This window comes from Hyalella azteca, unplaced genomic scaffold (genome assembly GCF_000764305.2).
Source record: "Hyalella azteca isolate HAZT.00-mixed unplaced genomic scaffold, Hazt_2.0.2 contig7133, whole genome shotgun sequence".
Classification (NCBI taxonomy): domain Eukaryota; kingdom Metazoa; phylum Arthropoda; class Malacostraca; order Amphipoda; family Hyalellidae; genus Hyalella; species Hyalella azteca.
The window spans coordinates 580,831-597,958 of record NW_025937263.1 but is presented as its reverse complement, the minus strand read 5'-3'; the positions used below and the strand labels follow the sequence as shown (position 1 = coordinate 597,958).

At 38.6% G+C, this 17,128-nt stretch overlaps 1 protein-coding gene and 5 non-coding genes across 6 annotated transcripts in view; 2 read left to right on the top strand and 4 right to left on the bottom strand.

The window, feature by feature from the left end:
* The window catches only part of LOC108679227, a 28,821-nt gene that overhangs the window by 10,378 nt on the left and 1,315 nt on the right, over positions 1 to 17,128 (bottom strand). The gene's annotated exons all lie outside the window — the stretch shown is intronic.
* Trnan-guu lies at positions 8,362 to 8,435 on the bottom strand. The gene has a single exon. It is a non-coding gene; the product is annotated as a tRNA-Asn (tRNA).
* Positions 10,406 to 10,479, top strand: Trnan-guu. The gene has a single exon. It is a non-coding gene; the product is annotated as a tRNA-Asn (tRNA).
* Positions 10,681 to 10,754, bottom strand: Trnan-guu. Its single transcript has one exon. It is a non-coding gene; the product is annotated as a tRNA-Asn (tRNA).
* Positions 11,033 to 11,105, bottom strand: Trnat-agu. Its single transcript has one exon. It is a non-coding gene; the product is annotated as a tRNA-Thr (tRNA).
* Trnan-guu lies at positions 16,428 to 16,501 on the top strand. The gene has a single exon. It is a non-coding gene; the product is annotated as a tRNA-Asn (tRNA).

Here is a 17,128-nt window from a genome sequence, read left to right as displayed (position 1 = left end):
GGAGGAAGGTGGGGGGTATAAATGTGAAAAAATGGGAAGAACGCGAAAAAAACGACGAGGAAAATAAAAAATCGGGGCTTTACAGTCGCTAGATATTGTTGTTACAAATCGAATGATATATGTGTCTCGACATTGTAGCATGTGATTTGCAAAAGTTATAAACTTTTTTAGAGCACCCCTTATTTGCCGTTTTATATTAATTCCACGTTTTCTTTCATTTTTTTAAATTTACATGAACAAAAAGGTCTTAGATTTCTGTTTTACATATGTCTACCAAGTTTCAAAACGATCTGTCTGTTAATAAAAAAGTTTTGTTGGAGGGTAGCCGGCCCCCTTAAGTAAAATCTAAAGGCTTTATCTATAAATGTAGCGGTAGCGCTGTAGCGGCAAAACCTCGTATCGCTACTTAATTATGTAGCGGGCGCTACCGCTACATTGCCTTAAATGTAGAGTCGCTACCGCTACCGCTACTGAAAATGTAGCGGCCGCTACATGTAGCGCGCTACTGCCCACCTCTGCATATACACCACAGAATAAAACGACTGCCATCAAAAATAGATAAATTCTTGAAGCGTTAGCATGTACATCTGAGATCAACTAATCTCCATTTGCTTAGCCGTCGCTCTCGCGTCATGTTAGAAGAGCATTAGTAAGATTTAAGACACGCGTATGGGATCAAACTCACAAATCGCGGACCTCGCTAGACCTCTCATGGGACCCCCCGCACCTCACAGCATCAACACCTCACAACTGATCGTCGCCAAGCGTTGAGTAGACGGAGTTGTTTTCCGGGAGAATTTTAATGTCTTAGTTAGGACAAATGTAATGAGATTCAATATATTTTGTTGTTACTCGAAAGGTATACAGACGGTAAGAGTCGAGTAAATTAGGCTGAAGCTCAAAGCAAAGCTCAAAATTCATCAATATCGCACATGCGAACTGGAATTCACGTCGTCTTAACAGTTGGGCTTCCTTCAAGTCTCACGAGGCTGAAACAAGAACTCTAATTCTAGACTGGCTCCGGCCGGCAGGGTGCATTACGATTATTTTGCATTAATAAATGAAATTTTCAGCATGGAGGCAAAACGCCAAAAACCACACGCGCAAGCAACCCAGTTAATAGCCATGCGTCCGAATTTTTCCGGTTGTTTGCCTTGTCCAATTTTTGCTCAAAATCGTATATTATGAAATTGTTTCAGAAATACATTGCATCATGGCCTAAGTGGTCATTAATGAACCATAAAGAAAAATAATAACAATTCTTGCACTAACAGTTAGGAGAATTATTGAGTAAACGATGGGCACGATCATAACCACTACACTTTCTCTGAACTTAAAAATACGCTGGACTTCTCTTCCTCCAAAGCAGTCGGTTCTCAACCAACTTTTATAAGAATGTGAAGGCAGGATAAATGGCGTCAAGAAAACCGTATCAAATGATGATTAAACGCGCACTGCTTTATTCTCTTCAACCTGGTTCACCTCGTCGCACGAGCGACGAGAACTACAGAAGACGGAGCCGATTGAGAAAACTCGTGCGTTTGCCGTAATGAGTGTAGGATGAAACGAAATAACGTGGTGCAATTAGCTACGAATACAAATGACAATGCACGAATAGATTTTCATTGAGTAAGTAAATTTTTCTTCGAATGCTGTCGAAATTAGGAGAGATGCAGGCGCTCACACGATGTATACATACATGGTCAAGTCATATAGTACAAGTCAGGCGAATTATATAGCACGCGCTAACATGATGAGCACATCATTGTCAGGTCAGGCGAATTATATAGCACGCGCTAACATGATGAGCACATCATTGTCAGGTCAGGCGAATTATACTGACCATAAGAGTAGCACATCCTCGCATTCTGGTACACCAAAATATCGGTGCATGGGAAGAATCTTCACCCAACATGTACATGGGGAGATAGAGCGCAATGGCTGCGCTGTATAGGAGCAGCCAAAAGGAGACGACTAATCTTATATGGGTCTGTATAGATGCTTGCAGACAACCCACTCAAGATAACACAAAGTGCTGCTGTACTTATAGAGAACCACTGTGTGAAAGCATGTACTTGTTTTGAATTTTTTTTCTTACTTTTGAAGTTAATCAATGTAGTAATTGAATAGTACAGAAATATAATTTTTTTGTAATATTTTAATATATATCAGTGACTGCTAGTGACTTTTAGTAACAACACAGGATATATGAAAAATTTCAGTAGTTTATTACTCAAGACCCAGATTTATCAGTAACGAAATAAATGATGCAACAGAAAATATTTGCATAACTCCATTATTAGCAAAGATGGTTGTCGAAGTACAGACTAACAGCTACTTTACCATTACTAATAAATTAACATCTTTACAAAAAATTCATGTCACGAACAGTACTTATGAGATCTTTCTCTCAAAAGGATCACCAGGTCGTCCGTACAAGTGCCCACTAACGCCTTTAAGAAGGTGAGTCTTTCGGACCGCGATTTCCTTATCGAGAGAAACGAGACGACTTCCAACGCCATGCTGATCGCGTATCTAGAATAGCGCGTGAAAATGAACAGCCTCGTATGTTGCAGCACGAGTATCTTAACTAGCCATCCTAAGAGGCTGTCTATATGTGGGGAAGCTCCATGGAATCAGACGCATTAAATTGCGAAGCTGCTCCATGGTCAACCCAACTCCCTACTAATGACATAAATATCTTTAAAATCAATGAAGTGATATCACGATCGAACGCCAAGTTTAGAAATGCTTCCTTTGTTCTCAGCTTCATATTTTCACTGAGCAAGCAATAAATATATTTTACTCTGGCATGAAAGTTGAATAAAAACATTGTGTTAAGAATGACTGCCAAGTTCTGCTGGAAAGAAATCTTCGAACTAAAAACAAGCAGATCTCCCAATTTTAGAATGTTATTTCCATTTTGACTTCAGGAATATTTATGCCAAATTTGAATAGCTCGTCTATCTTTTTATTTATTTATATGCATTGCACGTCATCACTCCTTCTGAGGTGCTCACTCAGACCCTCTTGAACACTTGGCATTAGACGAGGCCAAAGCTGACTCCATATTCAGAGGACCATTTTCAGGAAGAATAGCGAAATTAATCGAGCAGTAGAGCTTTAACAAAGAGATTTCATACCACAGCAGCCAAAGAGGACACGAATATTGACTCGTTCCTAAGAGGCGTTTCATAGTGCCACCCACGTCGTTGATGGACTGTCGTCGCAATGATAATTATAATCGTACGTCACAAGTGGTCCTTTGCAAGCGACGGTCCTGCACCATCGAATCAGGGTGCTATTGAGACCGGCGAGATGCGGTCGCCCATAGATAGAGAAGTGATAGAAAATAGAGTTAAATCGTTGAACACTAGATAGTTCCAGTCATTAATGAACACCGAGGTGGCGGCACAGTGAAGATGGATGAAAATTTTTGAATACTATTATTAAAGGATAATAAATCACGTCCAATAATATATGTTCGGAAAGTAATCATTAAAATTGTTTATTTTGCTACGAAATATCTATTCCTGAAAACTAATGTTAGTGTTGGGCGAAATTACTTCTAACTCTTTGAGTCACTAACATTATTCAATATTTTTAATAAATTCATAATTATTCAAAGATTTCTGCACATTTCAAGATTTACAATTTTAGGATATTATTTCCTAATATTCTTTATTCTGTTTGCAGGCAGCACAGTTACTAACTAAAATGAAAGAATCCCCGCGCGTCTTCTTGGTTTGAAGTCTCCCAGACATGCACAGAAGTGGCGCGCGTGCTGCGGCGAACTTTAGGCGACTCTTCCTTTATGTTCGTTTAAATCAAAATCAACAAGACTTCCTTTGTTGCGTCCTCCTACCCTGCAGGACTGAAGGCACCACTTAATGTTCTCTTAGAAAGCAAGGAGTTTGTATTTTTGCTCTCCAAACCATCACTTAAGGCTGACTCTATAACAACATGAAGATAGCGCTGTTTGTCACCTCAGTCCAATGATCACGCGCAAGCGGAGACCTCATCAACAGAAGACTGGAGTGAGTGATACCTACATAGCTCTTAAATTCACGGAATGTGTTTTAGTTGGAGCTTCCAAAACAATGTTTATGATGAATAACGACATGTATGAAAGAAATACTTAAATGGCAAAAGAAGCAAAGCAACAAAACCGTTCAATCCGGGAACCGTTCAATCAATTACGAAAAATGCGAGTTTTCCCCGAGTAATTGGCGCAACATTTATTATAAACATTCACAGAAAAATTAAATTCCAGTAATATTGTGACGTTAGTACAGAAATTTCGATAATGCATACAATTTTAATAAACTTTGTTAATTGAAGTTACAATAAGTGGAAATCTCCAGACTTCACACAAAAAGTATCGTCTTGAAACCTCTCTTGTAATGGAACTTATGCGTTTAATTTTGATGCACAAATCCCATCTCAAGAAAGGCTATATAGCACTAAATATTAGATGCCGAGTCATTCAGCACCTTATTTAGAAGTGATAGTTGCCAAATCAGAGCCAATGTAACATGAGTAAAACCCCGAGAGAGAATATTGCTCGGCGCCACTTGTTGCATCACAACAAAGCTGCTCTTTATATGAACTCTTGATCAGGAACAAGCCAATACGCTAACGAAGGAAGTCAGAGAAATGCGATCAAGTCCAATAAAGTCGATGTATGTACGGCAACGCTCCATACTCGCATCATTGGCAGTTCTTTTTATAGTAGTTAAGCGAGATGTTCAAGAGGTCGGTTGTGCATGAGCGGATTACAGTATAAATGTGCTACATATCGGTTAAACCGTTAAAGCAAACCTGTCACAAAAGTGAGTTTCAGAAGCGTTCCCTTCCTGATGATACTAACCAAGATCCTGATATAATTGTGCAGATACCTTTAAGTTCACGAATAACCAGAAAGTGTCGCAGGAAACACTCTAGAAATTTATGTAAACATATTTAGCGCATTGAAATTAATTAATTTCAGGTTAAACTCGAAAAATACGTAAAAAATAAACAGACAGCACGGACAACTTACTTGTAACGGGACTAACATTCCTTGAATGACATCAACGGGCACGCGCATATCACGGCACGCCTCTGCCTCAACCGCGTGAGAACGCACTAATAGCGCCAGACGCGTGACGCGGGGTGAGTTAAGTATAGCTCGGTTGTAGCTGGGGCGGGATAATCGCTGCATTCAAGAAACGCAGGAATTGACAAATAGTTACAGCTACTGCTTTATATTGGGGTCATAACGGTTAATAATAAATAACATGGTCTCAAAATATTAGTTGAAAATTTCAAGAAATTGAGCATAGGCCGTTTACATAACAATTGTATACGAGCATTTGAGGTCCTCAATTACAAAATTAAATCAAATAAATTTATGATACCATGCATTGAGACTACGAAAATACGGCGCTCGGCCAGGGCTCGGAACCGAGAAGTTAACAATTTTCGTGAATCCACATTTCTCCGAGTGTAATAAAATATATTTAAAGCAATTCCGCGAAATTATAGAAAGCAGTAACGCATCTATGCGTCATAGCAATTGAAAAAAGCTTGAATACCATCCAGATACAGATCAAACTAATAAATTCCAGGCCCAGTTCAATAGTTCCCAAACAGTAAAATCAAAATCATGGCTATACGAATAATAATTCTCTTCGAGCAAGCCTCCTAATTATGCAGAGAATATGAGTCAACCAAAAAATTATAGTACGCATTGGTCTCATGCCCGTAAATTTCAAAGAGAGCATCCCTGGCGAGGCTAATATAACTACGAGTTTATGACTCATATATATAAAGACGCTAGAGGAGAATGCAGTTCAATAATTCTGAGAAGATAAACACTGTCCAATGTGACAATGGCGAGTTGAGACCAACGCTCGTCCGGTACTGAAGTGGGAGAGGAAAACCATGGCTCTTCTTCCCTCGATGCAGAACTGAACAAAAAATCGGTCGAGAGGAGAAATCAGCCTCATAATTGATGAGGATGACCATATATGAGGCGCACTCAGCCTCATAATTGATGTGGTTGAGGACATGAAGCTTAATTAGTGCGCCTCAGAATTTTATTGCACATACCCTAACAAAATATAGTGATGCTACAGATCCAACACATTCGTGACTTGTATAAAGAGGCTGTAATGGCTACGGCCTATAAAAACCTAAAAATGACACAAATAAAAAAAACAAAGCTATGAAAATGAATCTAAAAACTGAGACAAACATTTGAGTGTTATCTTACACGAATCTAAGTAACTACCTTTTAAAAATATATACAGGAATCGCCTTCTCTGTAGGAATAATTCAAACTTATTCACATCGTAGCCTAAAACCTATCATGGCTAACAGATAATTTCATGTAAAAAATCTGATATCATATATGCAATCTAATTATTATTAAGTCAATTCGCCATGCTTGATCTCCAAAAAGGATGTATTAAAGGTTCGCATTAATCCGAGTAGCTTCGCATTTGCATACAAAATCAAAGTTTTCACCGTACATTTACAGCCTCTATATCCAAATACAATTAAAAATATTATACATATAAAAATACAACTTAAAATATTACAATAATTATTGAGGTTTTAACTGTAACTAATTACCCTATATGATTGATATGGTTTGCACACAGAATATTGTAATTTTAACTGTACGCAGCGTTTTATTTCAAAATTTTAATTAGCCAAAAAGAGTAACAAACTTTAATGCCTCTATTTTACAGGAATCATAATTTATATATGAAACCAATATTGATCGATTTTTCATAGTTATTCGTCTGAATAATACAAGTTCAGTTGAAGGTTTTGTCACATAATGTTTGAAAAATACAACTCATTCTGTCCTACGTTATTACTTGAATAAAGATTTCGATGGAAAAGTCACAATGAAACTTTGTCCGTACATTGCATTAATTCCAAAAATGAACAAGAGAGATTTCCGGCTCGACAGGAGCTTCTTATCGTGACGATCACAATTCGAAGAAGAAAGTTAGCAAGATGGTGAAAGGAGGATGACCTTTTTCTTTGTCTGCCGGCAGGGCATGCATGAACCAGCTTCATTTTAATACTCGGCATTTTACAAAGGCAAATTAAGGAACACTTCTCTAGGACCTCTTCGGACGTTATATTACTGTCCAGTGCACTCCTTTCATGAGAGGTCATAACAAAGATATGAATTTTCTCATCAATAAATTTGAGCACAAAGGTTTACTCGAAAGATTATTTGCATGATTGCCCTGCAGTTTACATCGTTCCTATAGGTGCTACAATATCACAACAAGCTTTACACGAATTTTTCAAGTTTAATTATTAATAATTATTTAATTATTGGTTAACAACGAAAATAAGCAAATGTATGAAATGTTTTACCGTGCTAATTTTATCTCCAATGTACAAATTCAATGGATTCTCATCCCGGCCTCTCATTACTAGTAATTTAAGAAGGATCAAATCCTAATTATCAACTAGCATATTATGGGAGTAAATACTGCCAAGATTCCGCAAAACTGCCTAAAGTCCTAAACGAATGCGGTAGGAATTATCTTTGACCAGACCCCGAATCGGGGCGACAGTTCAAGTCGGAGCTGCAAGCCTAATCCTGTTTGCAGGCAAATATAAGTCCATCTTGAGAGTTGGAATCTTGTCATAGATCTCTCCTACAAACAACAGTGACTTGCGAGACACTAGCTGATACAACAAGTCCAGCCGGCCTCCCTCGACTCGACACTCCAGTTGCGAGTGTCGAATCGAGGCATGAATGTCTGGTAGCAAAGTAACGAATTGAAAAGCGTTTTATCAAAGTTTGTCAACCTACGTTAACTTTCAACATAGACTCGACGAAAAAACTGCAGGTCTAATCGGATCGAAGGAATACAGGAAAATAATGAAGAATACCGACTGAAAATACTGAAATATTGCGGGCTTATCCTCGTCACGAGTACAGAGCTGTTATGTGAACGACGTTCACTGTTTAAACGAGTAATAGCCAATTTGATGGATAGCATTTTTAATTCACAGCAAGATTGGATAAGGCCGAAAAATAATTAACACCGTAATTTACACATTCGACAACGATTTTTAAAGCATTTTTACTGTACACGTTAAGAACTAGAGTTCAAAACAGAACGTGGTGCAATAGTGGTTCGAGCCCATCCGGAGGCGTAACTTTGCTTTGTTTTCGATAGATTGCTATGGGGGAACAGTAAATAAAGGCTTCGTGACCGTTCAAGCTGCCTAATAAGCTACATAATCAGCATAAGTCATAAAATTTTGATTGCTTAACGGAATGACATAGATGTGAGATTATTACACCATGACGTGAATGCCGGAAATCATCCAAAATCGTAACGCCCCCGGGTGGGCTCGAACCACCAACCTTTCGGTTAACAGCCGAACGCGCTAACCAATTGCGCCACGGAGGCGATAAATGAGATACTATTTAGCGCTAAATTAAAAAAAAATGAGCATGAGAATAACAGGGCAGAGTGAAGATTATTATTTTAGGTCGATTAAAAGGCTTTCTCAATAATAAAGTCACAACTTATAATGTTGCAGACAACAGCTTTCTTTCGCAAAATGGAAGCAGGCTGGTCTTGCAAGACAGTCTTCTCACAACAGAAAGCTATGTTTATGTAAGTGGAAAATAATTTATAAACTCATCCTGCAATTTATAATAAGAAAAATCTCTCCCCTTGAGGTCAAATTCATTACGTGATTCCGAGCAACCTCGGTGAGACATGGAAAATCTCGATGCAACTTAATCACAGAAACATTCCAACAAGATTAGAAGAATTTCCAGCCTCGTTTTTACAGCGCTCGAAATTCTAAGCTATACTGGCAGGCTTCTGCACAAGTCAATGCTTTTCTATTTGTTTATTCTTCAAAATTGATCGAGATGGGTTAACTTCATGATTAATGAGCCTCGTGTAATTTAAATTTATAAAAAAAATCGATATAAGAAGTCAATTCCACTCCAGACAAATTCAATTATTATCCATTCGTAGAAAACTAGGCCAACGCAACAACTAATCCTCCAGCAGCCAGGTTTTAGCTCTCAGAAATAAATAGCAATTGCCAAAGTCGGTAGAAACTGTCAGCCTTTCTGGATTGATTGATAAAAAAGTTTCAACTGTTGTAGATATATGGTCTTGGTATAGTATAGCATCTTCGGCGTTGAAGAATAGGCCTGGATGAATAGGACTTTTCTTGACTAGTCCAGATCTAGAAGACTGGCCTTTTGATCAAATATTTTCAGCGGTAGGTATGTTAAAATCGTTTCTAGACTTTCAGTTGCTCCTTAATTTAAGGTGCTTATACACGGGGCGACTAGTCGCGTCGATTAGTTGAGTCGACTAGTTTTGCCGGCTGAGAGGCTATACACGAGGAGATTGTTTTCGGTACAGTCCGCCAGCGCCAGTGCGACGTTGGGAGTTGCCGAGTAAGGTGTGTACATGGTGGAAGCAAGCGAGAGCTCCACAGTTTTGCGTACTACAGCGGCTTAAAAAAAAGAGACAAGCGGTGGGCACACTTGAGACTTGACTGGATTGAAACACCTTGAGCTGTTTTGCGGGCAATGCAATAGATAGTCGCCTCTAAAGACGTTGATCATCACAAATGTTAGTTGAGTCAACTAGACGCCTCGTGTATAAGCACCTTATGGGTCCTAGGCATTTCACGACTAAACATACGCTCCTTAAATTCGTGGCCTTGTCCAGTCTGTTCTTGAACGCGTTCATACTCGGAGCGTCAACGATATCTTCAGGGAGGCTGTTCAACATGTCGGTGACTCGAAGCGAGAAAAAGTGTTGTCGCGTGGATGAGTTGCACCGTAGTTTTTTTTTGGGGGGGTCGTAGGGTACGAGGCATTTTAAGACTGAACATATGCTCATGCATGGCCTTGTCTAGTCTGTTCTTGAACGCGTTCATACTCGGAGCGTCAACAATATCTTCGGGGAGGCTGTTCCACATGTCAGTGACTCGAAGCGAGAAGAAATTTTGTCGCGTGGATAAGTTGAACTGCAGTTTTTTTAGTTTATAGCTGTGGCACCTGGTGTTGGTTCTTGTTTCAAATTCTAGTAATCCTTCTGGGACCTTGTACAAACCATGAGTATACTTGTATACTTCAATGAGGTCACCACGCAGACGTCGATAACAGAGGCTTGGGAGCTTCATAATCTTCAATCTTTCTTCATAAGACTTGCCCTTTAAGCCTGGAATTATCCTTGTAGCACGTCTTTGAACACTCTCGACTAAATTTTTGTCCTTCTCATGTTTCGGTGACCACGCAGCGTTTCCAAACTCTAGGTGTGGGTCTTCTTAGAAAACGGTACATATGTTTTCTTTTCCTAAACTGCTTGCTAACGAAATTTGCGGTAAATAGTAGCTAGGCAGAGCCTCCGTGGCGCAATTGGTTAGCGCGTTCGGCTGTTAACCGAAAGGTTGGTGGTTCGAGCCCACCCGGGGGCGAAGTTTTATGCAATTAGCTCAATATTTTATGCAAAATATACAGGCAAGTAGCTCAATATTTAACGCGAAATACACAAGAGTTCTCAACACAATCTTTCCTAAAATAGCACCACTTGCCAGGATAGTGATTGTCTAGTAATTTTCCGTATTACTGCCTTCCATCGCCGATAATGGCGCAATTTTTTAAACCTAAAACCATTTCGCCCCCGGGTGGGCTCGAACCACCAACCTTTCGGTTAACAGCCGAACGCGCTAACCAATTGCGCCACGGAGGCACTTGTTATATCATTTTCACCACATAATTTCAAAATAACCTCCCTCTTGCATTCGTTATATTAAGAAGAACGCAGATAGGCGAGAAAATAGGAGTTATTACACAATTGAAAAGGCAAATCCATGTACGATAATAATAGCAGACTGACGCAGATACTCCCTAGTTTCTCACATCCAAGTTGTTCTGTTATAATAAGCGTCAATAAAAAGGTTATTCTTTTAATAGTGAGGATGTATAATGTATATACTTCGAAGCTTGAGTGAAAAATTTTACTTTACCTGCCTTCAGGGAGAATCGAACTCCCGACCTCTGGTTTACTAGACCAGCGCTCTAACCCCTGAGCTATGAAGGCTCACCTGTGATCTCACATGTTCGTTGCCATTTTGTTTTTATTTACTACATAATAACTCAAATTTTGATGTCCTTTAAAAGTGTTACCACGCAGCACAAAACTGCCTCATACTGAGCAGAATATACTGAAATATAAACCTACATATGAACCTACCTTCACTGGAAATATAAACCTACACATGAACACGTGTGAAAAATTCTATAGGCAGGCTCATATGTGTGATTTATTTCGCACAAAGACCAGGTTGAGAATGGAATGAAATGCAAGGAATTCGACTCGCCTCGCTCATTCGGACAAAAAAAGACAATTTTTGAATTCATTTTAATTGTTGCATGGAATAACTTAGTTCAACTCCGAAATCTCCGATCGCAATTCAAATTGCGACAAGCATTAAAATAAATCTATGATTTATGCTTGCGAATATATCAATTAAGGGGAAATCAGTAATAACCTTTATAGAAGGGAAAATAGAGAAGGAATAATGTCACTAGATGGCTTGAATCGCAGATTCACTAGAAATTTATAAGCGAAGAAAACTCCACAAACATTCTCCCAGTGACACGCTTTCATTAAAAAAAACTAGCCAAAAATAAAGACTTAATTATTTGAAAACATGACAAGGGCGGGGGCGTTGTGTTGCTTGATCGTATAGTCGATATAACAGTAGCCTTACTGCACTCATTACCGATTCTTCTAAATATGTCGAAATTACTGATCCAATCTCTAAAACTATTTTGAAAATCGAGGACAAAATCAATAGCTTTCTGCGAAAACTCAAGGATTCGTCGGCACTCTCATCTGAAACTTACTCTAAACTTTACTTATCCGGTTCATGCTCTGGCTTACCTAAATTTTATGGATTTTATATGGCTTACCTAAAATTCATATGAGTCTGATTTTGCCTCAAAGTTTCCATTTCGACCAATTTTTGCCGCATATAATACTCCTAGTTTTAAACTGGCTAAGTTTTTAGTTCCAGTCTTAAACTGTCTTACAACTAACCAGTCTACAGTAGACAATTCTTATACGTTCGTTGATCGCTTTAAGGATTTTACGGACATTCAGGACTTAACTATATATATATATATGTTCTCTTTTGACGTGGAAACAATTTGTTTACCAATATACCTCTTTATGAAACTATAGAGAGATCCGTCTTAATTCTCTGTTAAAAGGATCATGCTACTGTTATTGGTTTGGACCGCAATTGTTTTAAATCCCTCTTGGAATTATCAGTTCTAAATACGATTTTCATATTTGCTGGCTATTTTTACAGATAAATTGACGGTTTGGGCATGCGGGTCTCCCCTTCGGCCCAACCTTTGCGAATATTTTTATGTGTATTCATGAGGTTTCATGCATGGCTGACCAATTGTCCTCCTGGCATTAAGCTAATATTTTATAACAGATAAGTTGATGACACATTTATTTTCAAGCATACCTCTCGTGTTATATTTTTCTTCGATTACCTAAATGTGCAATATTATTCTATTAAATTTACCATGGAACTTGAATCGAACAATAGTTTGTCCTTTCTCGACTGCCAAATTACTAAATCCAATTCCCGTTTTTAATAATCTGTTTTCCGAAAATCAACTTTCACCGGCCTAAGCACCAGCTTTTTTAGATTTTGTTCTTTTAGATTCAAGTTGAACGGGCTTCAAACACTATAAGCTAACCTATTACACCGCGGCTTCCGTATTTGCTCGACTTTCAATGCCATGCGCTCTATATTTGAATTTTTGCGCAATATCTTCTCGCTTAATGGGTTTCCTTCTGGCTTGGTGTTTACTCAAATCAAGAAAATCATGTCTAAGCGATACATTGAAGTTGTTTCAGAGCCTGATTATAGAAACGTTGTTTGCTGTTCTCTTCCATACTTCGGCCATGCGTCCGAAGTTGTGTCAAGAGAAGCAAGAGATTTATTTATGAAATACTTTCCGGACCTTAACCTTCGTATCTTAGTGGTGAATAATTTTAAAATAGATTCGTTTTCATGATCAAAGATATCCTCCCTTATCACATGCGATCGTCCCTAGTTTATAAATTTAGTTGTGCACGATGCGCATCTGCGCGGTACGTTGAAATTACGGCACGCAACCTTTTAGACTCCTGCGTCCGGAAATAATTTTCTCGAAATGAACCGGGACAGACGAAACGAGACGAGAAAATTCCGGGAAAAAAATAACGGGACAGAGGGTAAAAATTGTCCCGGAATAAACGTATGAACCGAGACAAGACTTCTGTCCCAGACTTAAAAACTTGTGTTCCGGTTAATTATGAACCGGGACGAGACAGACAGATTTTAAACGAGACATAACGAGACGAGACGAGATTTTTCTTAGTTATTCAAGACAAAACAAGTTTTTGATTACGATACGAACCATTTCGAAAAAATGGGTTGAAGAATGCCAAGTTAGCCCTTCATTGCTAATAGAGCCATAGACAGTTACCAGTTAAATTGAGTTATATGCAGATTCAGCAAAATTTGTCTGAATAACCGACATGGCAGTTAATTAGAGGTCCGACAAACACCTCAAATCTGTCGATGTATGGCTGAGTATTGAGTAAAAATTGTTACCCTTAAGTCTTAACTAAGGCTTCGATGGCACTTTATGGGAACCGTACGAGTACTAGTCGAGTTCATTACGCGTTCGGAACGAGTTCAGGCGCCATGGAGCGCATAGGGACGCAGTGTCTAGAATATTCGGCCAATTAGTAGACAGTGAAGTGGAGTACGTCCTAGTAAGATATTCCTAATAATACTAAAGCTAGTTTTAGATTATCTCTGCCATTAGAAAAATTTTGTGCTACGCCTCCAGGAAATCTTCACAATTGCGCAGTTTCCTGAATTGTTATTAAACGCTTGTTTAACGTTATTTATAAAGGATACACATGGATATTTCGAGTTATTTTTTGAAGATCAAACTATATTTTTTTCCAAACTATTGTATTTTTTAAATTTTTTTAATCTGATTCTGTGATTGACTTAGAGGCAAATCAAAGTCTGTCCAGTCAGCCGATGTCCCCAGCTACATGCAGCTAGTATGGCCTCCTCCAGACCGTCATAGAACACAATTTTTGGAAAATAAATAACGTGCTTTTCCATTTTATTTGCCTATCAAGATTAAGTACCATATTAAACAACAACATGCAATCGTAGCAAAAATCATTTCAATTGCCGAGCTCCAATCAGAAGAGTAAAAGGATACGTCTCAAGTTATTATATAAATGTATGATGGTAGGACAAAGTTTACACCACATCAATAATTGATTCGTCTCGTTATGTCTCGTTAAAATGGCTATAAATTCCGGGAAATTTTAAGCTACCTATTTTAACAGGATGTCTCCTCTCGTCTCGGTATCGTCCCGGAATTCCTATACGGAGGGCTGAAAATTGTCCCGGTTTTTATTGCGAACCGGGACAGCCTGTTGTCTCGTCTCGGATAAAAAAAATACCAAACGCAGGAGTCTACAACCTTTACACTATAGGGTCGCTGAGCATAGAGGGAGGAGTTACAGGACTGGACAGTTACTATCGCGCCGTCCTCATTCGGCTGTGCGCTCTCAAACCGAACAGTACGCAACGTTCCGACACTGACTAAGGTTTTAGCTTCTATTTCTGGTGCATACGATCTGCGTATTTTGGAGTTCTTGTTTATTTTTAAAGAGAAGCCTAGTTTAAATGCAGCCTTTAGTTCTTATCCACTAGAAATTGTGAATATAGAGGTATTTACTTGATTACTCTGCCCTTTTCCCGTAAATTTAGGTTTTTAACTCCTGTATTTTTCTTTTGAATTCAAATAGTTGGGGATTTGACAGCAAAGACTTGTGACCACAATGAATTTTACCTTTAGGTATAATCAGTAAATTTATTTTGTAATTGATCAAGTAGTTTTTCTATAGTGCATTAGAACTACAAAGCGTTAATAAATGCAGGAATAATTAAAAGGCATCATTCACGCAAACAAAACGATAGGCAAACAACAAACAGGAAGATGGTAAAAACTTCAGAAGATAATTTAAATGACTGAATGACTGATTTTAATATTAAACCAGGTCGCCAATATGTTTGATTTGTTATAAACCCTGGCTAAATCAACTAACTACTTGAACTGCGGATTTTAGTGACAAAATCTCAACCGCTCCGTGAGGAAAATTTCTAACAGAAAAAAGTTAGCAACTAAGCATTTTCCTACATATGGGTCCTTGCACTGAGTAGGCAAAGCCGTGTTTCTATACTTAGTATTGTTTATATAGCCCCCGCGTATTATATGCTTTAGATCAGCAAACATTCTACTGAATTAATCTAGGATAATTCTATGAAGCTAAATTAATATCTTTCTAAAATTTGTATTATAGTCGTTAATTTCCACCATTTCCGTTCTTTTACTCAATCTGTACACGCTCGTTATAGAACTCTTTCTATAATCCCAATCACACGGGCAGTTGTTGCTCCCACAAGCAATCAAACCCGCACAATCTTTGCAATCCATTCATCAGCCGGCCCACCACATTCATAACGCTCAATTTTTCATAAGCTACATTTTTCCAACATTTTTCTTACGCATCACATTCCATCAGTTTCTTTTACACCCTGCATACGCATCACACTCCACCACAGTTTCTGGTACACCCTGCATACGCATCACACGCCACTACAGTTTCTGTTACACCCTGCATACGCATAACACTCCACAAAGTTTCTGTCACACCCCGCATACGCATCACACTCCACCAGTTTCTGTCACACCTCGCATACACATCACACCTCATCACATTTTCTGTCACACTTGGCACACACACGATACATCTTCACTTCTTCCATTCCCCTTGTACACAAGTGTCCATTGGCAGTGAGCGCATTTGCTCGCACACTCAACAACATATTCATGCATGATGCATTCAATATACGATCACACACACGATCTTTACCGCAACGCCAATGCCTAACATTTGTGCTCTATTTACTCACCTTCATGTCTTACATTGGTCTTGTTCGTCCTCTTCTTGAGTTCAATGTCTTGACTCCGAATTGGAATTATAAGAATGATATAATTGGGTGGAAAATTAGTACCTAACATTCTTCAAATATATAGTGTTTGCAGCAGATACCAACATATAAGTTAGAAATTTAATTCCTTTATTAAGGCGTTCGATTCAGTTCAGAGAATTGTTTCATAACTAATATGGGAAAGCAGTCATAAACCAAACTGTTTACCTCAAGCGTGATTCAAATTCAATTAACATTTTTTTCGAAATATTGTACTACATATGAGAAATTGCTTAACTTGTAGTGAACAACGATTCGGCATTCATATAGCCTCCGTGGCGCAATTGGTTAGCGCGTTCGGCTGTTAACCGAAAGGTTGGTGGTTCGAGCCCACCCGGGGGCGTACCTGTTTTGAAAATTGCTCACATGTGAGTGGTACAAAAGATTTCCGCGAGAAAAAAAAGTTAAGCACTCAAATTACAAGAAATAATGAACGTTCATGCAGTTATGCTTTTAAATTATTAAGCATTCAAATTGCATGCACGAGAGTGAAAGTTCATGCAGTTATGCTTGGACATTATGACTCGCATAAAAATGACGGGTAGCTACTGCTTAAAATTGCAATTTTAACCGAGAGCAATAAGTAACCTGATCGTACATGATCTGCTTGACAAATTTCAATGATGAATAAATTGGTTTGGCTTTTAAAACAGATAATAATTTCAACTTATAATTGTATAAACGAATGTTGAATAGACCTAAATTAAAAGCGTCTTTCATATGAAAAGTTGTAGAGCAGTGAAGGGCAATCTCTGCTCAACAGTTCATTGAAGCCACAAGTCTGATGGCCTGCACAAGTCTGATAGCCTGCACAAGTCTGGTAGCCTGTACAAGTCTGATGGCCTGCACAAGTCTGATAGCCTGCACAAGTCTGATAGCCTGTACAAGTCTGATAGCCTGCACAAGTCTGATAGCCTGCACAAGTCTGATAGCCTGCACAAGTCTGATGGCCTGCACAAGTCTGATAGCC